General features: G+C 41.6%; 1 protein-coding gene and 2 pseudogenes across 3 annotated transcripts in view; 2 read left to right on the top strand and 1 right to left on the bottom strand.

Annotated features, from left to right (window-relative positions):
• Positions 1 to 13,505: 13,505 nt before the first annotated feature.
• On the bottom strand, positions 13,506 to 16,173 carry LOC102970328 (annotated as a pseudogene).
• TAB3 (TGF-beta activated kinase 1 (MAP3K7) binding protein 3) overlaps positions 15,070 to 23,102 on the top strand; it is a 58,609-nt gene continuing 50,576 nt past the window's right edge. Inside the window, exons 1-3 of one of the 3 annotated variants that reach the window (XM_042975283.1) lie at positions 15,070 to 15,158; positions 20,652 to 20,728; positions 20,972 to 21,098. The gene's annotated coding sequence lies outside the window, so the exon portion shown is untranslated. Of the gene's footprint in view, positions 15,159 to 19,230; positions 19,272 to 20,651; positions 20,729 to 20,971; positions 21,099 to 23,102 lie in introns of those variants that run through there. The other 2 variants (XM_042975284.1, XM_015538742.2) reach the window with 2 other exon arrangements.
• LOC122235259 lies at positions 15,072 to 18,403 on the top strand (annotated as a pseudogene).

Below are 23,102 nucleotides of genomic sequence, written 5' to 3'. Positions count from 1 at the left end.
TTAGCTTAGCATAATATTCTCTAGCTCCACCCATGTCGTTGCAAATGGCAAGATTTCATTCTTTTTTTTTTTTTTTTTTTTTTTTTTTATGGCTGAGTAATATTTCATTATATATTCCAGGAAGTTCCATACTATTTTCCAGGGTGGCTGTCCGGGTTTCCATTCCCACCAACAGTGCAAGAGGGTTCCCCTTTCTTTTCATTCTTGCCAACACCTGTTGTTTCTTGTATTGTTGAGTTTAGCCATTCTGACAGGTGTGAAGTGATACGTCATTGTAGTTTTAATTTGCATTTCTCTGATGATCAGTCATGTTGAGCATCTTTTCATGTGTCTTTTGCCATCTGTATGTCTACTTTGGAAAAATGTGTATCCGTGTCTTCTGCCTGTTTTTTAATTGGATTATTCGTTTTTGAGGGTTTTTTTTTTTTTTTTTAATGTTTGAGAGAGAGTGCGAGACTGAGCATGAGCAGGGGAGGGGGCAGAGAGAGGGGGAGAGAGAAAATCCCAAGCAGGCTCTGTGCATTCAGTTCAGAGCCCAGCACGGGGCTCCATCCCAGGACCTGTGAGATTATGACCTGAGCTGAGGTTAAGAGTCAGACAGTCAACTGACCGAGCCACCCAGTTGCCCCTTGAGTATTGAGGGTTTTTTTGTTTTTGTTTTTTTAGTTTATTTTGAGAGAGCACATGCATCTGGGTGAAGGGCAGAGAGAGAGAGAATCCCAAGCAGGCTCCGCACCACCAGTGCAGAGCCTGAAATGGGGCTCAGACCCTCAGACTGTGAGATCATGACCTGAGCTGAAACCAAGAGTTGGACGTTTAACCACCCGAGCCACCCAGGTGTTCCAGATGTTGAGTTTTATAAGTTATATTTTGGATACTAACCCTTTATCAGGTACATCATTTGCAAATGTTTTCTCCCATTCAGTAGGTTGCCTTTTAGTTTTATTGTTTTCTTTGCTGTGCAGAAGTTTTTGTTTTGATACAGTCACCAGAGTTGTCTTTGGCTTTTGTTTCCCTTCCTCAGACATATCTAGAAAGAAGTTAACTGTGGCTGATGTCAAAGAAGTTACTGCTTGTGTTCTTTTCTAGGATTTTTGTCGTTTCAGGTCTCATGTTTAGGTTTTTTGTCCATTTCGAATTCATTTTTGTGTATGGTGTCAGAAAGTGGTCTAGTTTCGTTCCTCTGCATGTTGCTGTCCACTTTTCCCACCACCATTTGTTGAAGAGACTGTCTTATTCCCATTGGGTATTCTTTCTTGTTTTGTTGAAGACTAATTGTATAATTGGGGGTTCATTTCTGGGTTTTCTATTCTGTTACATGGATCTATGTGTCTGTTTTGTGTCAGTACCATACTGACTTGATGACTACAGCTTTGTAATACAGCTTGAAGTCCGGAGTTGTGATGCCTCTAGCTTTGCTTTGCTTTTTGAACATTGCTTTGGCAATTTGGGGTCTTTTGTGATTCCATACAAATTTTAGGGTGGGTTGTTCTAGCTCTGTGAAAAATGCTGGTGGTAATTTTGGTAGGGATTGCATTAAATGCGTAGATAGCTGTCTCATAGTATTTTTTTTTTCTCTTTTGAGTTCTTTGTTGACACATTACTTCAGTATTTGTGAATTTGCTGTTTTTGTTCTTGCAGTTGGTTTCTAGTTTCATACAATTGTAGTTGGGAAAAGATGCTTAATATGGCTTTATTTCTTCTTATAACCATTTGGCAAATCTCATATTTATTAAAATTTGTTTTAGCTGAAGTTCCAAATGTATTGGCATTACGGTTATACTTTTTTATCATTTAATGTGTACGGATGGCTTAGTGATAAACCTCCCTTTTATTTTTTATTTTTTTTCAATAGACTTGAGCATACATTGTAGTGGTTTTTAATACATTCACACAGTTGTCCACCATCATCATAAGCAATTTTAGAACATTAGCATTCATTCCCTATTATCCCCCAGCCCCTTCCCTCCTCATCGGTCCTAGGTAATTACAAATCTTTTTTTCCCCCTATAGATTTGTTTCTTCTGAAATCTTCATGTAAATGGAATCATACAATATGTGCTACTTTGTGACCGGCTTCTTTCACTGAGCATAATGCCGAGGTTCATCTGTATTGTAGCATGTGTCAGTTTTATATTTTTATTGCGAGAAAATAGTACACTGGGTGGATATATCATTTTATTCATTCATCAGTTGATGGACATTTGGGTGGTTTTTACTTTTTGGCCATCAAGAATAATGCTGTCATGAACATTCATGTACAAGTTTTTTTTGTCCAAATGTATATTTTCATCTCTCGGGCATTTTTCATTCTTACTACTGAGTAAGTGTATCTTTTCCTGCTTTTTAAAAATAATTTGCATGGGGAGGTTTAGCAATTAATAGTAATTTTCCCAAAAAAACCACTATATTTTGTTAATATCTGCTTTTATGTCCACTATTTCCTTTTACTTCTTTAGGGTTTATTTTGCTTTTCTTACTGTTTAACAGTGGTAGTTAGGTATTAATTCGCAACCTAATTTCCAACACAGGGATTTAAAACTATCATTTCATGTTCAAGTATTGCTCTGCCTGAATCCCATAATTTTTGATAGGTAATATTTTCATTATTTCACATCATTTTCTAATTTCCATTGCAGTTTCTTCTTTGATCAGCGAGTTATTGAAAACTGTACTTCTTGGGCCGTGTGGGTGGCTCAGTCAGTTAAGCATCTGACCCTTGATTTCAGCTCAGGTCATGATTTCACAGTTTGTGAGATCGAGCCCTGTGTTGGGTTCTGTGCTGTCAGCGCAGAGCCTGCTTGCAATTCTGTTTCCTTCTCTCTCTACCCCTTCCCCACACGTGTTCTCTCTCTTTCTCAAAATAAATAAATATTTTTTAAAAATATTTCTTAAATTCTAGTAATAATGAGAATTTTCTAAGTATCCATATTTTGTATTTGGTTTCTGGCTTTATCACATTTTCCTTAGATAACTTTTTTTTTTTTTTTTTTTAACGTTTATTTATTTTTGAGACAGAGAGAGACAGAGCATGAACGTGGGAGGGTCAGAGAGAGGGAGACACAGAGTCTGAAACAGGCTCCATGCTCCGAGCTGTCAGCACAGAGCCCGATGCGGGGCTCGAACTCATGGACCGCGAGATCGTGACCTGAGCTGAAGTCGGATGCTTAACCGACTGAGCCACCCAGGTGCCCCAACGTTTTATCATTTTTGAAGTGACTCTTTTAACTATAGGGATGCTTTTTCTTTGATGTCTGTTTGGTGTCTGAAACTAATTTAGCTGTTCCATCTTTATTGTGGCTCATGTTTGCATGATGTATTTTTCTTTCCTTTTCCTTTTAATCTTTTTGTGTTATATTTTAGATGACTCTCTTGAAAACAACCTCTATTTGTAGGGATTTTTTTAAATCCAGTCTGATAATCTTTCTTTCTTTTTTTTTTTTTTTTTGAACATTTAATTGATTCACATTTAATATGATTACTGTTATTTTGAGATTACTTCCAGCATTTCTGAACATTCCAGTTTACCTGTTCTGTATTTCTTTTTCTCTTCCGTTATTTTTGTATCAGTTTTTCCATTATTGGTTCGAATACCACATATTTATTTTAATTCTTTTTGTGATTACCCCAGCATGTACAGCATGTGTATTTGATTTATCAAAGTCTAGTGTTAAGTGATACTTTCACTTTCCTCTTGGTTGAAGCAAGAACATTAAAACTCCTTAGTTCCATTTAACCACCTCCTGACATACATGCTTTGTCCTGTAATTTCATTTTCTGTAAATTTTTTTTTACAAAAGGCATACATATTTAATATACATAATGAGTTTGGAGTTAAGTTTCTATATGCATTTTAAACTCCACAAGACAGTATTTTATACAGTGTTCCGTTAGATTTTAAACCCATTTCCTTAACACTTGCATGGTTCTTCATTCTTTTCTGCATCTCTGAGCTTCCAATTTGGATCAGTTTTCTTTTGCTTTGTGATTTCTGAGTGGGGTTTGCTGGAAGTGAACTTCGTTCTTATTTGAGAATATACTTCATTTCCATTTCTTTAATGTTTATTTGTTTTGATGGGGGGTGGGGTGGTGCAGAGAGAGAAAGAGCAAGAATCCCCACCAGGCTCTGCACAGTCAGCACAGGGCCTGATGCAGGGCTGGAACCCACACACTGTGAGATCATGACCGGAGCCGAAATCAAGAGTTGAACACAACGGACTGAGCCACCTAGGAGCCCCTTCATTTCCATTTTTGGTGGATATTTTCTCTGCGCTGGAATACTAGGTTGGCAGTTTTTCTTTCTGCTCCTTAGAGATTGTTTTATTAGCTTTGATTTATATTGTTGCAAACTAAGCTATCTTGGGGTGCCTGGGTGGCTCAGTTGGTTAAGCGCAGGTCATGATCTCACGGCTTATGAGTTTGAGCCCCGCGTTGGGCTGTGTACTGACAGCTCAGAGCCTGGAGCCTGCTTCGGGTTCTGTGTCCCTCTCTTGTTCTGCCCCTCCGCTGCTCGCATGCGCACGCGCTCTCTCTCTCTCTCTCTCTCTCTCTGAAAAATAAACATTAAAAAAAAAAAAACGAAAGAAAGTAATTCCCCCCACCCCACCCCACAGGACAGTTTTAAGTGTTTCTTTGTTGGTTGTCTGCTAGGAATTCATCGAGAGTCTTAAGTTTCTGGTTTGACATTATTCATCATTATTGGAAGATTTTAGCTATATATTGCTTGCGCCCCATACTACCTCTTCTTCTGGATTCCAGTTAACTGTGTTGTATGGTGGACCTTCTACCGTATCTTCATGTTTGTTACCCTCCTTTCATTCTGAGCTTTTTCCCCACCAATCTATCCTTTGAGGTACTGTCTCCACTGTCTGATTTACTCTCTCACTGACTGTTAAACCTCTTTCTTGAATTCTTAATTTTAGTTTTTGTATTTTTCAGTAACTTTTTGCTTCTTTTAAAAATCGATTATGTCACTTACTATGGTTTTTTAGTTGATTACTGAGATTAAATTGTAATTTAAAATTTTGTTTGAAAAAAAAAATTTTTCTGTTTGGTAATTCCAGTATCTGGAGTTCCTGTGAATCTCTTTTTGTTGTTTGCTCTTTCTATGGCTTTTGATCCTGTTTTCTTGTCTCCTCAAGTGCTCTGTTGTCTTTAATTGTATGCTGGGCATTGGATTTGAAGAGTTATTTGACAAATTATTTGTGACCAAGGACGATATCTTCCAGAAAGGATTTATTTTTGTGGCATCTGCTTGAGGGAATCCAGGATTACTTAGTCTAATCTCTGTCAAGGTTTTTCTGGGCCAACCAGATGACTCAGAGCCAGAGTGCATTCAGTGTATGGACTGAGTCATTTCTGGTTCACCCTTACTTCTAAGGTGCTGATCTTCAGGTTCCTAACCTGAAGCTGGGGGGAGGATTTTCCTTTTGTCCCTTAAAGCCTGTCAGGCTGTCCGATGCAGTTTAGCTTCTGGTTTCTTTCGGATTGTTGGGGTCACCTCTCTGAATTTTCTGGTCCTCTAATCCATCTGAAAGCACTATCCTGTTGGCTCCTCAGTCCTTTAAGATAGTCGTTTCTTACATTTTGTGCAGCTCTATTTATAGGTCTTCGGCAGGCAGGTTGGTTCAAATCCCCTAATGTGCTGTAACTGAGAGAGGAAGTCCTGTTGGCTCTTCGTGGCAGAGTACGCTTTGGACGTGTTTCTCTAAGACTTCAGACTCAGCCGCTAGTTCTCTTTAAGTTTTGTTTTACGGAATTGTACTCACTTGGCTAATTTTGTTGATTTGTGTTAAAAGTGTATATTCTGTGTCTATGAGTGTGTATAAATCTAAAATTATAACAATACTCAGCAGCATTTTAAGTCTCTTCAACCTTAGACAGTTTCTAGATCCTGACAATGGACAGATTTGTTGTATTTTAAGTTTCAGCTAAAAATAGTGTCTGGAGGGGGGCGCCTGGGGGACTCGGTAGGTTGAGTGTCCGACCTCGGCTCAGGTCACGGTCTCACGGTCTCACGGTTCGTGAGTTTGAGCCCCCCGTCGGGCGGTGAGCTGACAGCTCAGAGCCTGGGGCCTACTTCCGAGGCTGTGTCTCCCTCTCTCTCTGCCCCTCCCCTGCTCGCGCTCTGTCTTTCCTCTTTCTCTCTCTCTGAAAAATAAATAAACGTTAAAAATATATATATTTACTTTGAGAGAGAGACAGAGCGTGAGCAGAGGAGGGGCAGAGAGAGAGGGAGACACAGAATCGGAAGCAGGCTCCGGGCCCCGAGCTGTCAGCACGGAACCTGACATGGGGCTCAAACTCAGGGGCCTTCGAGGTGTGAGATCGTGACCTGAGCCGAAGTCGGCCGCTTAACCGACTGAGCCACCCAGGTGCCCCTCAAAATAAATATTAAAAAAAAAAAAAAATAGTGTCTGGAGTTACTCTTGGAACATGAAATCCCTCTTAATGGCTATTGGGTTGCACAGTATCAGCTAATTTTTTTCTGTCACGTAAAAGAAAGCTTTCCCAGCCGTGCTTGTACCATCATTACATCTGTCATAGTTGACCTGTTTGTAGGTATAATACGTATCTGTCCTTTTGAAACAGGAAACACGGATATATTTCTGCTGAGATTCCTCTTTGCTGTCCTGTGAGAGCTCTCAGACAGCCTTGGGAATGAATGTGGTTCTTTACAGGTGAGAACCATTTTCCTTCTTTGTGTAATTTCCACGGGAGCCTTGTGAGGTGCGATGGTTAGGCAGTTTTAAGCAAAAAAATAGGAAACAAAGCCTAAGGGAAGTTAAGTGACTTGTTGTGGCCCCACACCTGGCTAATGGCATATGTTCTTTGTCTGGGACCACGTGGGCATTTTTTACCTCTTGTGACCAGTTAACACTTGCCTGTGCATACTCACTGATGTCCCAGTTTTGTCATGTTCTGCTTTCTTCTTCCTGTAAACTAAATGATACAGTGACTTCGTGACTCATGTCCTAAAGATTGGGACAATGGGGAGATTACTCCTTCATATCCCATCCTCAGTAACCCCCCCCTCGCCCCCATTTCTAGTTCATGATTCCACTGGCTCTGGAATTTGCCAACTCCTCTGTCCTTTTGGAAAGCTTGCTTTGTCGCTAGTCCTTTTGCATCCCCACGTGTACCAGCAGTCTCTTTCCCGTGTCTTTAGACGTGCCTCCGTTTTTCCAGTTCCAAAAAAGATACCTCCTTTCTCTCCAACACATTTGCCATCCTTGTCATTCATGTGGCTAAACTCAAACCCTCTAACTCCCTTACTGGGTATCTTCTGTAAGGCTTCTTTTCCTTCTGTAATCACCCTTGATGAAGATCCTAGCCAAAATCTTGTTTGCTCTGACCATCTGAACCTTTGGGAGAACAAGAAGCTTTTCTGCCTTGGACCCGTTTTGCAGTCCGTGCGTCACCAGAAATATGGTGGTGCTTCTGCTTCTACGTGGTGCTTGCATTCCACATGCCATGTCCTTGTTACGGTAACTTTGAACAGTTACGTAGGTCTGTGAAGGTCAAATGCCCTTGTTTACTGGGAGTAGTCAGTCAGTATGGTGTTCAGTTACTACGGATTTCAGGGTATGAGGATGTGGCCTCCTCACATTCAGTATTACTCCATTTTCTTTCAAGAACTAGTTACTTTTAATCCCTGAGGATTCTTTTTTCGGAAGTTCATTCGTTAGTGTCCCCTCTTGTCCCACTGACAAACCTGTCGTGCTTTAAACTGTTGATAGAACTGCGACCGGTGCTGTTATCTCTTGAATATCCTCATCAGAGTATTGGCATTCTTTCCTTTTCTTTTTTAAATCCTGTATCTTTTCTCTTGTCTACTTTGGTTATTTTTCTTCAGTAAACTTGCTTTACCTCAACCGGGGTATGGAGTATGTTATTTTTTTTTTTTACCAGCGCAAGTGGAAGCTTTAAAACAGGGCATGGGTGCCATAGTCTTGCTTCATTGCTTATTGCAGAGCCTGGCATATAATAATTCAATAAGTGCTTAAGTTAACATGTTTAATATTATAATCAATTATAAATGTTAATATTGATAATTATAATTACTGACAGGATTATTAAGTTGATAGTTAAATATAATGGTGTTGGCTTTTTAAGGGTTTTATCTCAGGACTGCCTTAAGAACCCTTGCATTAGTTTTATATCTCTAGCTTCTTATTCTACAATCTCTTTACTAAATAATGAAAATGATCTTTTAAATATTAATTTGAGTTCATTGATGTTTTCTCCTTAAAGGACTCTGTAGTGACTATTAGTTAAGTGCTTTTATTTTTACTTTTTTATTTGTGAACATTTCCAAATGTCTCTTTCGCTGAGAATTTATACCACGTCCGAGATATTGTTTTATTCCTAAATGTGTCTATAAAACGACACGTTGTTCTGTATTACCGCAATGCACTAGCATACACAACACACCTGATAAGGATGTCTTTTTTGTTTTTAACTACTTATTTTGAAAGAGAGAGCTTGCACCTGCATGCACTCCTGAGTGGGAGAGGGGCAGAGAGAGAGAAAGAGAGAGAATCCCAAGCTGGCTCGCCTGTTAGTGCATAGCCTGACTCGGGGCTCTGTCCCAGGAACTGTGAGAACAGGACCCGAGCTGACACCAAGTCAGATAGATGCTCAGCCGACTGAGCCAGCCAGGTGCCCCAAGAATGATTTCTTAATAGCTCATACCATACTTAGTCCATGTTCAAGTTTCCCCAGTTCCCTAACAAGTGTTTTTGTATAGTTTGATTTGTCAGAGGGCTCAGGTGATAACCTCCTGATCCCTTCATGAAGCCCCACTTTTTACCGAATTCTTTTACCATCTACCGATTACCATTGCAAGGATTATTTAATGAAAATTTTCAAAAGTGAGGGGTGCCTGGCTGGTTGAGCATGAGACTTTTGATCGTGGGGTCGTGAATTCGAGTTCCACATTGGGGCTAGAGTTTACTTAAAAATAAAAAAAGTTACAAAATTGTGATTGTGCTAATTTGCTTGCTTCTGCCATTATTCGCTGAAATCTTTCTCTGTGGGAGATTTTTTCCCTCATTCACTAAGGCTCCTTGGTTAACCTGCAATATCTAGTCAGTTCTTGAGTTGTTAATATTGCCTGTTGGGGAACTGAAGACTGTTTTCTTCTCCTTTTTTAAAATGAAGTTTAATTAGTGTATAACATTATGTTAGTTTCAGGTGTATAACATTGATTCAGCAATTCTGTATGTTACTCTGTGCTCACCGCAAGTATAGTCACCATCTGTCACCAAAGAACATGATCACAATAGTACTGGTTCTATTCCCTGCATTACTTTTCATTTCAGTGATTTATTTGTTTTACAATTAGAAGATTGCACATCTTAATCCCCTTTGTTTCACCCATTTCCCCACCCACCTCCCTTGTGGCAACCAGCAGTTCTCTTTATTTAAGAGTGCTTTATTAAAAAAAAAAAAAAAAAAAAAGAGTGCTTTATTGTTTGTTTTGCTTTTTAGATTCCATATGTAAGTGGAATCCTATGGTATTTGTCTTTCTTGGACTTATTTCACTCAGTAAAATACCTTCTAGGTCCCCATCCATGTTGTCTCAAATGGTAGGATACCCTTTTTTTTTTTATGTTTGAGTAGTATTACACACACACACACACACACACACACACACATATACATACCATATCTTCTCCATTCATTCATCTCTGGATGGACACTTGGGTTGCTTCCATATCTTGGCTATTATAAATCATGCTGCAGTAAACATAAGGGTGCATATCTTTTTGGATTAGTGTTTTCAATTTTCTTTGGGTAAGTGCCTGGTAGTGGAATTACTGTATTGTATACTATTTTTAGTTTTAATTTTTGGGGGGAGACTCCATACCGCTTTCCACAGTGGCTATGCCTGTTTACATTTCCACCAACAGTTCATGAAGTTTCCCTTTTCTCCACATCCTTGCCAGCTTTTGTTATTTCTTGTCTGTCTCTCTCTCTCTCTCTCTCTTTTTTTTTTTGAGAGCACCTGCGCTCTTTAGCAAGGGAGGGGCAGAGGGAGAGGGAGACTGAGAATCTTAACCAGGCTCCACATCAGCCCAGATCCTGATGTGGAGCTTGATCTCACCACCATGAAGTCATGACCTGACTGACCTGAAATCCAGAGTCAGATGCTTAACTGACTAATCCACCCAGGCACCCCTTGTCCTTTTGATAATAGCCTTTCTGGTAGGCGTGAAATGGTATCTCATTGTTATTTTGATTTGCATTTCCCTGATAATTGAGCATCTTTTCATGTGTCTGTTGGCCATTTGTATGTCATCTTTGGAAAAATGTCCATTTAGGTCTTCTGCCCATTTTTTAATCGGATTATTATTATTATTATTATTATTTTTTTAATGTTTGTTTGTTTTTTGAGAGACAGAACATGAGCGGGGGAGGGGCAGAGGGTGAGGGAGTTACAGATTCCGAAATAGGCTCCAGGCTCTGAGCTGTGAGCACAGAGCCCAATGTGGGGCTCGAACTCACGAACCGCGAGATCATGACCTGAGCTGAAGTCAGATGTTTGACTGAGCCATCCAGGTGCCCCTCAGATGGTTTTTTTGGTGTTCAGTTTTAGTTCTTTATGTATTTTGGATATTAGCCCCTTATCAGTTAATACCATTTGCAGATAACTTTTTCCATTCAGTAGGTTGCCTTTTCATTTTGTTGATGCTTTTCTTTTTTGGCAAAAGCTTTTCATTTTGGTGTAGTCCCGGTAGTTTAATTTTGCTTTTGTTTCCCTTGTCGGAGAGACATATCTAGAAACATGTTGCTAAGGCTGATGCCAAAGAAATTACTGCCTATGTTTTCTTCTAGGAGTTTTATATTTTCAGGTCTCACACTTTGGTCTTTAATCCCTTTTGAATTTATTTTGGTGTATGGTGTAAGAAAGAGGTCCAGTGTCACTGTTTTACATGTAGCTGTCCAGTTTTCCCAGTACTGTTTAATTGAAGAGACTGTCCTTTCCCCATCGTATAGCCTCCCTTGTCTCCTTTCTCATACATTAATTGGCTTTTTAAGTGTGGATTTATTTCTGTGCTCTCTGTTTCTTTGATCTATGTGTCTCTTTTTGTACCAGTACTATACTGTTTTGATTACTACATCTTTATAATATATCTTGAAATCTGGGATTGTAATACCTCCAGCTTTGTTCTTTCTCAAGATTGTTTTGGCTATTCAAGGTCTTTTGTGGTTCCATATAGATTTTAGTAGTATTCTAGTTTTGTGAAAAATGCTCTTGGTATTTTCATAGGGATTGCATTGAATGTGGAGAACCCTTTGGGTAGTATGGATATTTTAGCAATGCTAATTATTATAATCCATGAGCATGAAGTATCCTTCCATTTGTGTCATCTTGAGTTTCTTTCATTGGTGTTTTAGAGTGTTCAGAGTACAGATTTTTCACCTTCTTGGTTAGGTTTGTTCCTACGTATTTTATTCTCTCTGATGCAATTGTTAATGGAATTGTTTTCTTAATTTCTCTTTCTGCTACTTCATTATTAGTGTAGAGAAATGCAACAGATTTCTGTGTACTTTATAGACTGCAATTTATTAAGTTCGTTTATCAATTCTATTTTTTTTTTTGGTGGAGTCTTTAGGGTTTTCTCTATATAGCACTATGTCATCTGCAAATCGTGAGTTTTACTTCTTCCCTACCAATTTGTTGCCCTTTTTTTTTTTTTTTTTTTTTTTTTTCCTCGTCTGGTTGCTCTGACTAGGGCTTCCAGTTCTGTGTTGAGCAAAAGTGTTCAGTATGGACATCCTTGTCTTATTTCTGATCTTAGAGGAAAAGCTCTCACTTTTTTTTACCACTCACTATGCTGTTGTGGGCTTTTCATATATGGTCTTTATTATGTTGAGGTTGTTCTCTTTAAACCTACTTTGTTGGGAGTTTTATTGTGAATGGATGTTGTACTCTGTCACATGCTTTTTTTTTTTTTTGTATCTCTTGACGTGATCATAAAGATTTTTATTCTTTCTCTTGATACTATGATGTATCACATTAAATTGTGAATATTGTACCATCCTTGCATCCCTGGAATATGATTTTTTTTTTTTTTTTTTTTTTTTTAGTGTAATGTTGACCTTGGTTTGCTCATACTTTGTTAAGGATTTTTGCATCTTTTTGCTCTTGAGAGAGGGTGCGACTGAGTGAGGGGCAGAGATGTACTGGTGTTTTGTTCCAGATTTTTTCTTGTAATTGATTTCTGGTTTCATATTATTTTGGTCAGAAGAGATAGTTGATGTGTTTTCACTTTTCTTGAATTTACTAAGACTTGTTTTATGGCCTAACGTGATTTATTCTGGAAAACGTTCCGTGTGCACTTGAAAAGACTGTGTATTTCATTGTTTTTGGATAGAATGTTCTGTATATCTGTTAGGTCCATCTGGCTTAATGTGTCATTTAAAGCCACTCTCCTTTTAATTTTCTGTCTGAATGATCTGTCCATTGATGTATGTGGGTATTAAACTCCCCTACTGTTACTGTATTACTGTTAGTTTCTACTTTTGTGTCTGTTAATACTTGGTTTACATATTTTGGTGTTTCTGTGTTGGGTGCATAGATATGTACAATTGTTATATCATCTTGTTGTATTGTTCCCTTTATCTTTATGTAGTGTCTTTCTTTGTCTTTTGCTACAGTCTTTGTTTTAAAATCTGTTTTGTCTGGTATAAGTATTGCTACCCTGGCTCTTCTTTTCACTTCTATTTGTATGACAAATGCTTTTCCATTCTTTCACTTTTATTCTGCATGTGCCTTTAGTTCTGAAGTCAGTCTCTTGTAAGACCATATGTGGATGGTCTTGTTCTTTGCTTTATTTTTTTTTTTTAAGTTTTTATTTATTTTTGAGACAGAGAGAGACAGAGCATGAGCAGGGGAGGGGCAGAGAGAGAGGGAGACACAGAATCTGAAGCAAGCTCCAGGCTCTGAGCTGTCAGCACAGAGCCTGACGTGGGGCTTGAAGTCACAGACTGTGAGATCATGACCTGAGCTGAAGTCGGATGCTTAACTGACTGAGCCACCCAGGCGCCCCTTTGCTTTATTTTTTAAACACGTTTTATTTATTTTTGAGAGAGAGAGAGAGAGAGAGAGAGAGAGACAGACAGACAGACAGACAGACAATGAGTGGGAGGAGGGGCAGAGAGAGCCGGGGACAGAGGATCCAAAGGGAGCTCTGCACTGACAGCAGAGAGCCTGATGTGGAGCTTAAACTCATGAAATGTGAGATCATGGCCTGAGCTGAAGTCGGAGGTTCAGCTGACTAAGCCGCTCAGGTGCTTCTGGTCTTGTTTTTTTTTTTTTTTATTCAAGTTACCCTATATCTTTTTTTTTTCTTTTGCCAGAATGCAGAACTTGATCGTTCACTGTTTTCAACAACAACAAAGAAACCACAAGTGGATACACTTAGAAACATGGATAGCATCTCCCTCACTGGCAGGCAGGTTGGGGAAGGTAGGCAGGAACGGTAGGCCTAGGGTGTTCTTTGCCCAGCTGAAGTGGAACCCCAGGGAAAGGGTCAGGTTCCCTCCATGCAGGTGTGGACCCTGAGACTTTCTCATTCAGGGAAACCCAGGACAGCAGGTGACGTAGCAAGCCGAGCAGCCAGGGGGCCGGGCCTGGGGGAAGGTGGCTAGAGTAGTCCTTTGCTGACATCCCCGGGGGAGCGTCATGGGCTGAGGGTTCCGCAGATAGGACATCACCGTGGCAGAGATGGACAGCATGGCTGCTCATCATCCGTGCACTGTCCTCAGAGCTCTAGGCGTTGGCCACGCCGATGAACGGGCAGAAGACGGTGACCCGGGCGTACCACTGCACCTTGGGCACGAGGCTGCACGTGCTGAAGATAATGCCGAACGGGTTCATGTAGGCCGGCGTCAGGTCGTCCAAGGCCAGGTTACACTGGCTCTGTGGGGGCTTGTTCCCCGGCACTTTGTTCAGCCCCTGTGGGTCCAGCATACTGTTAGTAGATACCCACCCTGTATCTTTTTATTGGAGCTTTAGTCCATTTACATTTAACGTAATTATTGATCGGTATGTATTGTTTCCTCTGTATCTAAGACTATTTATTATTTCACTGAGGCTTATGATCAAATACTTTTTTTTCTGTATTTTTGAATGATGTGTGATTTTGTGAGTTGGGTTATGGGAAGGGCCTCCCAGTCTTCAGTGAGCATTTTGAATTCTATTGAGAAGATAGAGCAGGTGACAAAAAGCCATATACCCCCTTTGCTGTTGGGCTTTGCAGTGTGGGTGTGGTGCTCCTTTGGGGGTTTGGAAATTTAAAAAATGCCTTTACTTTACCAGAGAGTAAATTAGATTCAGTATGGAGTCATTTAAATTTTAAGACCTCTGGCTCTTAAGGAGCCTGAAACTCATTACATTTTAATGACTAGTATAAATGGGGAGCTGCAGGGACCCCCGATAGTTTGCCGGGGATGCAAGTAAAGTTCCTGTTGCTTGCTTTTTAAAAAAATTTTAAATTTTTTAAATTTAAGGTTATTTGTTTTGAGTGAGTGAGTGAGAGAGAGTGGGGGGGGGGGGGGGGAGAGAGAGAGAGAGAGAGAGAGAGAGAGAGAGAGAGAGAGAGAGAGAGAATATCCCAAGCAGACTCCTCGCTGTCAGCACAGGGCCTGATGCAGAGCTCGAAATCATGAACTGTGAGATCATGACCTGAGTTGTAACCAAGAGCCAGCCGCTTAAGTGCCTGAGCTCCCCAGGTGTCCCCCAGCCTCGCTAGCTTTCTGTGAAGACAGAAACCTCACAGGAGCTGTGGCTGTCCTCCCTGCTGTTGCTGGCTCTCCCTTAGGCACTAGACGTGACTTAGTGGGAAGAGGGGCAGGGTGGCTGATGCAGTCAGGTGAACTTTCTGTTGGTATCGATTGAATGTAAACGTATTCCCTGGAATTTCAGGCAGTAAAGGAGTACGAACACTGCTTTCTGTTTCGTGACCTTTGATTTATCTACTATCATTTGCTCAGGCTGTCTTTAAACCTTTTATAATTGAAACCTCTTTGGTCTTCAGTTTTTTCAGGGTAGCGTCTGCAGCCTTTTCTCAAGCGTTTCACCGTGAATTGTTGTGTGTCAAACTGGACAAGGCATCTTAGTTGAAGTTTCAGCAATCGAAAAATGAGAGGTAAGGAGTGTATATATATCTTCATTTCGGTAGTTACTAGGGCCAAAAACCGTTCCGAAATCTAATCTGTACTGCTGTTAACACGTATTTACCCCATGCCCTCCCTCTCACCCCTTTGGGCATGGAAGAGCAAGGATGGAAAAATAAAAGATGGCCGGGAAACTTGACGTGTTTGGATTTGGGCCCTAAATCAGGCCCCTGAGGAGGTCTTTGTACATGTAGTTTGTTATTAGAAAGCTCAGCAGCAGAGGGAAGGGTAACTTAGCATATGGTTTTGGACTAAAGGGGCAAATCCCACCCAGGTCCCAGACCCTCGGTGACTGTGGCTGGAGCTGGTGGAGCTTCAGAGACCTGCCCTGCCGAGTAATTGAGTGTGCTGTGTGCACGTGCCCGTCTTCCACCTGCCTAGCTTTTGTGGTAATTGTTCTTTTCGGTCCATGCTCAGTAACAGTTGTGGAGACGATAAATCTCGTATAATGAACACGTACGGGTATACTTTTTTATATGGTTTTGTAGTTCTTTGAGCCACTGGTAGATCCGTTTCAAGAAAGACTGAATAATAATATCAGCTTTGATTTCCACCTAGTTTTTCCACATGACCGAAACTTTGCCACTGTTACAAAACATCTCTTTCCTAGTATAATAACATGTGTGGCTGTGTGTGTGAATTAAACACCGGCCAAGATGTTGTGAGGCCGGTTGTGTGATTTTAGCTTTTTAGCAAGTTTTTAAAATCCCTGCGGCTTTCAGTCATCTTATATAAAACAAGGACATGATACTGAGGCTGGATTCAGGGTTTCTCACCTTTGGCACTATTGACGTTTGAGGCCAGGTGATTTGTCGTCGGGAGCTGTCTGTGGCCTGTAGGATGGTGAGCAGTATCCTTGGCTTCTGCCTACAAGATGCCAGAAGCGTCCCTCCCCAGTATGACGACTTAAATTGTCTCCGCACATTTCCAAATGTGCCTCTTGGGGCAAAAGCATCCCCAGTTGGGAACCACTGGGTTACGCGACATCTAGAGTTCCTTCCGACTTTATATTTCTATTGTTTTTATTTCAAAAACATCCTATTCTTTGCAACCTAGTTTAAATGTCATCTCTTCCATGAAGCTTTTTCCTTGTCTTACCTTGTTTCTTTATATGACTTAACCCCTCTCCTATACCTGTCACTGTGTTTCTTTGAGGGCATCTGTCTTTTGTACCTCTAACCTGACTGCTCAGATCTTGTTAAATGAATGAACAGTGGATTCGGGAGGATCATCAGGTTTGACATTGTTAAAGAAATGATTATAAACGGTATTTTTGTTCATCTTTCATACCCTTCCAGTATGAAGTTCCCACGGTTTGTGATCTTGAATTTCTGGGTTTAGGGAACGGGGTGTTTTTTTTTTTTTTTTTAAATGTTTGTTTATTTTTGAGAGAGGGAGAGAGATAGCACGAGTGGGGGAGGGGCAGAAAGTGCAAAGGAATCACAGAATCTGAAACAGGTTCCAGGCTTCGAGCTGTCAGCCCAGAGCCTGACTCAGGGCTCACACTCGGGAAGGGCTGGATCATGACCTGAGCCGAATTCGGACACTCAACCGACTTACCCCCCAGGCGCCCCAGGAAACTGATTATTTTTTTTAATCTTTTTTTTTTTTTTTTTTAATGTTTATTTATTGATTTTGAGAGAGAGTGTGCGCGTGCTCTTGCAGGGAAGGGGCTGGGGGTGGGAGGGGGAGAGAGAGAGAGAAAGAGAATGCATCCCGAGCAGGCTCGCCTCTGTCAACACAGGGCCAAGAAGGGGCTCAATCCCAGGAACCCGAGCTGAGATCAAGAGTCGGACGCGTAACCGACTGAGCCGCCCGGGCTCACCTTTGAAAAATCTTTTTAGGAGGCAGGAACCCTCCAGTAGTACGTGAGGGAGCCACCCAGAACCCATTGAGGCCGCATGTGAGAAAGACAAAGTCACACAGAAATTCGTAACATCGAGAGTTGTTTCAGCTTTCATATGCACACGTGTCTCAGCTCCACGCCGAGTCGCTGCCATCTGTTCTCTCCCTCCCTCTCTGCTCTACCCCGCGGGTGTGTGCATGTGCTCTCAGAATAAACCTTTAAAACGTTACGAAAATCGTCATCTGTTGAGATAAAAGTAAAATAGAAAGGTAGTAAATGTTTGTTGTTGTTTTACGTAGCCTAGAATACCTCCCCATGTTCTAAGTATTCCTCATAAGAACCCACAGTGGGGGGGGGGGGGGAGGAAAACAACACAACACATTTTAATCATGATCTAATAATACATACCTACACCTCATACAAGACTTCTGAATCCAGATTTACCATTACTATGTATCAAGCACTCTGCTATTTTCTGTGACTTTTTTTTTCTTTCATACTTACCATCACCCAATAAATGTTATTATACGTTTCACTAATAGGCCACAACCTCCCTTTTGAAAAAGTGTGCTAAGTAATCTGTTTAAGTTATAAAATGTGGAGATGATCTGCCTCTGGCATGTGTTACTAGTCACTTGTCCTGTCTCTCTTTTTAAATAATGTTATTTGAGACTAAAGACCTTGGAGGGAGGGCCGGCAGGCCGAGAGAGCGGCACCTGGCTCTGGCCCTGAGCCCAAGCCCGTGGGACCGGAGGCGGCCCAGCTGTGGCCTCGGTCTCCGCTCCAGCCCCACCAGCATGGCCGGTGGGACCCTGCGGGCTAAGACCTGGAGCTGGGGCAAGGATGACCTCACGGAGGTGATGGTGACCGTGGAGAAAGTCTGGAGATGGGAGGAGTGCTGGGTCAACTGTAGGCCACACTTCCCTTTGTATCTTCAAGTTGGGTGCCAGTGGTGGATCTCCAGGAGGGGGAGCGACAGAGGGCAGGTGGTGAGGACAGAGAGATTCCGAGCCCTGGAGTGGCGGGGTAGGGGCGCCAGTCCCTTAGGGTGGCCCCCTCATCCTGCTGGGTCTCAGTGATGAAAACAGTAACCACAGTCTCCATTCGGAGACCTCCCTGCAAAAGGGCACTGAGTCCAGCCCATGGGACACCCACCAGCCCAGCCTCCCCGTGGCTCCTGCCCCACCACTTGAAGCGGCCCCAGAGCATGCTCAGCCCCCACGGCTGTGCCAAGAGACAGACCCTGGGGGCCTAACTGCAGGCGGCACCCATGCACTCCCATTGCTGACCAAGGAGGACCCTGTTCGAGAATTGCTAGAGGCTGAGCACTGCCCCCCCATCTTACCCTGTTCCAGAATTGCTAGAGGCTGAACAACCCCCCCCCCCCCCCCCGCTTTGAGTCAGTGCCACCTGTCCCCAGGGGAGCCCTGGGTGACACAGACACAGGGCATCCCCTACCCCAAGCACATCTGCCCAGATGCCCCCAAGCCCTGAGAAGCTGGCCTGTCCTATCGACCAGGAGCCCTTTGGCTTTTTACAAATAAAGACCTCTTTGTTTAAAAAACCGAAAACAAAAAATTTAAAACACCTCAACCAGAGCAAATTAGATTTCCAATTAATTTAAAATCCTGTATTTAATCATTTACACTAAGTATTTAGTGTGCATAAGGCACTGTAACTAAAAGAGCATGTTTGATTTTTCTTAAGATTTACAGTGCTGAACCCTAGAGGACGATGAAAAGTTAACACACATTATTTCAGGTGCAAATAGGGGTGATGCACACTGAACTTGTTGGGCATTTAGGAAGGGGAGAGAGCTACGGTGATTAAGGTTGAGAAAGTTCACGTGAATGTGGGGTGGATTTTGTGTTCTATCAGGTTTGAAAAAGCCATTACATATGGAAGAAGCAGCATTCATGTAGGTGCCTGGGATTTCTGCTCCTACTTGAAGTTTATTTTTGGGGTAATGTTTAAGATAAAGGAATTGAGAAATTAAAAAACAAGAAAAATGTGGTTACATTAAATTTTTTTTTTTTTTTTTTTTTTTTTTGAGAGACAGAGCACGAGTGGGTGAGGGGCAGAGAGAGAGGGAGACACAGAATCCGAGGCAGGCTTCAGACTCTGAGCTGTCAGCACAGAGCCCGACATGGGGCTCGAACCCACGAACCATGAGATCATGACCTGAGCTGAAGTCGGATACTTAACCCACTGAGCCACCCAGGTGCCCCAGAAGAATATGGTTAAGTACTAAAAATATACAGTATAAACAGGGTGTGTTATTTTAGCTCTCCTGTGGTCATAAAATGAGGTTCAGTCAGGAGATTAAGTAGAGACTTGTATCCATGATACCTCTTATAGAACCCAGTGTTTACCCCCAAATGGTAAAGTTAACATTGGATTATCAGGTTTACTGGGATGAAGATACGGTAGCCCCCCTTTTATCCACAGGGAACATGTTCCAAGTCCCCCAATGGAGGCTTGAAACCATGGATAGTACCGAACTCTATGTAAATTATGGTTTTTTCTCTACATATCTATGATAAAGTTTATGAAGTAGACACAGGAAGAGACGAGCTATAATAAATGAGAACATTTATGACAATGTACCATAATAAAAGTTAGGTGAATGTGGCATCTTAAAATATTTGATAGTATTCATCCCTATTTTTGTGATGATGTGAGATGATAAAATGCCTACGTGATGAGCTACAGTGAGATGAAAGGCGTAGACGTTGTGACATAGTGTTAGGCTGCTCTTGACCTTCTCATGGTAAGTCGGAAGGTGAACCATCTGCTTCTGGACTGCAGTTGACCGTGGGTAACTGAAAGCGCAGGAAATGAAACCATGTGTGAGAGGGGACTACTGTAGTTTCTGAATGATGGGGAGAGAGAATGCTCATCTGTCAAAAGAAGCCTGTGAGGTTACTCTTCTTTGTATAAGTTGCCCTTTGGGGAACAGAAATAGTTTGTATTATAGTCCACATTAAAAAAAATTGTTTAAAGTTTATTTGTGGTGAGCGAGAGAGAGCAGAGGAAGGTGGGGAGGGAGGGAGAGAGAATTTGAAGCAGGCTCTGCACTGTCAGCTCAGAGCCTGACACGGGACTCAAACTCAAAAACCGTGAGATCGTGACCTGAGCTGAGATCGAGAGTTGGACGCTCAACCGACTGAGCCACTCAGGCGCCCCTGTAGTCCACATGTTTTATGAAGGTATTTACTATTTTGACCACACGGTTTAAAGTTTCATACATAGCTTGTGAGGTCTGGGCTTCCTCCTATCTTCTGTGATGAATGGGGGGTCAGGATGGTAAGTCACAACCAGGCGTGCTACAGAAGCCTTAAGAAAACAAGTGGTGGATTATTTTCTTGTTTTCCTGAACTGCTGCTCTCTCGGAATAACGTAGAATTAACGTGGGAGAGATTTGTGACCTGACAAAAAGGACGGTGATTCAGCCTGTGAGGATACTTGGGAAAGAACCACCTGGCTTCACAGTGTGGTCTGGCATCCCGTCTGCTGTCACCTTAAGGCCCCAGAAGTCTGTGGGGTTCTGTCGTTTTTGCATACTGAGTCGGTAAGTCAGCACAAGGATAACTATCTCCTCGTTTCGTCACCTTTACAGACTACTGAAAAGAAGGTGCTTTTCGAGCTGGAGATGTGAATAAGACTGCCGTGCCAGAGCTTATAAATCATCTTCAGGTAAATTTTGTTTAATTAAGTAGATTTTTGGTTTTGTACAGTTTTAGTTTTACAGAAAAACAGAGACGGTAATACACAGAGTTCCTGTCTACTCAGCACCCGGTTTCTTCTAATTAATGAATAGATTACATTAGCAACGGTACATTTATTACAGTTAATTAACCAATATTGAAACATTGTTATTAACTCCACAGTTTATTCAGATTTCTCTGGTTTTTATCTAATGTGTTTTTTCTGTTTTAGGGTCCCCCCCCCCCGGGACACCACATCACGTGTGGTCACCATGTCTCCTTAGGCTCCCCTTGCTGTGACAGTTTCTCAGACTTTCACTGTTTTGATGACCTTGTCAGTTTTGAAGAGAACCGATCAGGTATTTTGTAGAATATCTTTTAGTCAGGATTTGTTTCCTGTTCTTCTCATTATTTAGATTGGTGTTGTGGGTTTGGGGGAGGAAGACCACAGAGGTAAAGTGCCATTCTTCTATTCTTAGCACATCAGGAGTGTCTGCTTCAATATGATTTGTCACTGTTCATGTTCACTTTGGTCACCTGGCTAAGGTTTATGTCAGGGTTCTCCACTGTAGTGTTACTTTTCTTTCTTTTTTTTAAATTCTTTCCCGCACTGTGTTGTTTGGAACGAAGTCACCGTGTGGTCCCCGCTTGAGTGGGAAGTTATGGTCCATCTCCTGAGGGTGTTCTGCATAAATTATTGGGAAGTCTTCTGCATGGAAGACTGTCCCCTCTCCCCCATTTAGTTGTTCATTTAGTCACTTATTTATATCAGTATGGGTTCATGGATAATTATTTTATACTTTGGATCATAATCCATTACTACTTTATTTTGTGGTTTAGCTTTTTCTAGCTTTGGCCATTGATGAACTCTTTTGGATGGTCCCTGTGTCACTTTAACATGCCTCCACGGTGATGGGGGGGAGGGGTTGTGCCTTTTGAGCACTTCGTAAGTTTCTACCATTATAACATACTCCGGGCTTATCCTGTGTATCTCCCTTCCAGTTCTAGAATCAGCCATTTCTCACAAAGCCCTGGTTCCTTTTATTAGAGAATGCTATTAGAAATCGAGATCTGATGGGACTGGGTGGCTCAGTTGGTTGAGTGACTGACTTCAGCTCAGGTCATGATCTCATGGTGTGTGAGTTCGAGCCCCACATCGGGCTCTGTGCTGACAGCTCGGAGCCTGGAGGCTGCTTCGGATTCTGTCTCTCCCTCTCTGCCCCTCCCCCGCTAGCTCGCACGTGCTCTCTGTCTCTCTCTCTGAAAGAACAAATAAACATTAAAAAAAAATAAAGATCTGAGTACTAGATGTGCTCATTGCCTTTTCGGGGTGTTGGTGCTTCTGGACTCTGCTAGCTGAAATCCCATATATAGACTATATATTTATGCATGTCTATAAACGTTTCTTTATGTCTGTTTTTATATATCTGTGTTAGTATTAAGCTGTTAAGCTAAACATGAGTTGCTACTGATGTCTCCAACCTAATCCATTACTACATGGATCCTACTAGTCTTCTCCTGTTGCTTGTCTGTGACCTCCCACTTCTAACAGTAAGACCTGGCTCCCAACGTTCACCATCCATGTACTTAATTGTTCTCTCCTAGTATACGTGTATAGATGTATATCAGTTTTGTTAACCTCTACCCCCATAAGAAAGAACTTTATCAACGAGAGTACAGTGCTTATGTACAGTTCCTCTTGCCTTGACTTTACTCTTAGAGGTGCCGCTCCTTTCCAACGTTATTTAGGTCAGCACCTTTCCCCTCTACCACCTGCAGTGATATCGTTTCATACATTGGTAATACAGTTAGGTTACATCATATGGTCTCTGTTCCTTCCTGGGATCCCTTGACCTGTTTTAAAATTTGCATACTTTAAGGTTCACTCTTTGTGTTATCAGGTTCTGTGGGTTTTGACAAGTGCATAAATGTCATGTATCTACCATTAGAGTATTATACAGAATAATTTCACCACCCTTAAAATTGTCTCTGCTTCACTTGTGGACCCTTCCTCCCCACAGACCTCTGGCATTCACTGATCTTTTTACTGACTCTGTAGTTTTGTCTTTTCCAGAATGTTCTTGAGATATTTTTAAAGTCATTTTATGAAGGAAATCTCTGATTTTTCTAACCTAGATACTGTTTTTTTTTTCCTATAACCAACTCAGTATTCCTAAACGAACAAACTATTTCTAATAAGAATCAAGGCTTTCCCATTTCTTTTTTCATATACCACTGCGTAACATCATTTCATTTTAGTTTTTAATATCCTGCTTCTTTGGGGCACTTGGCTGTCTTAGTTGGTGGAGAGTGCGGTTCTTGATTTTGGGATCATGAGTTCAGGCCCCATGTTGGGCGTATAG

This window comes from Panthera tigris, chromosome X (assembly GCF_018350195.1).
Source record: "Panthera tigris isolate Pti1 chromosome X, P.tigris_Pti1_mat1.1, whole genome shotgun sequence".
Classification (NCBI taxonomy): Eukaryota; Metazoa; Chordata; class Mammalia; order Carnivora; family Felidae; genus Panthera; species Panthera tigris.
This window is presented reverse-complemented; position numbering and strand designations above follow the sequence as displayed.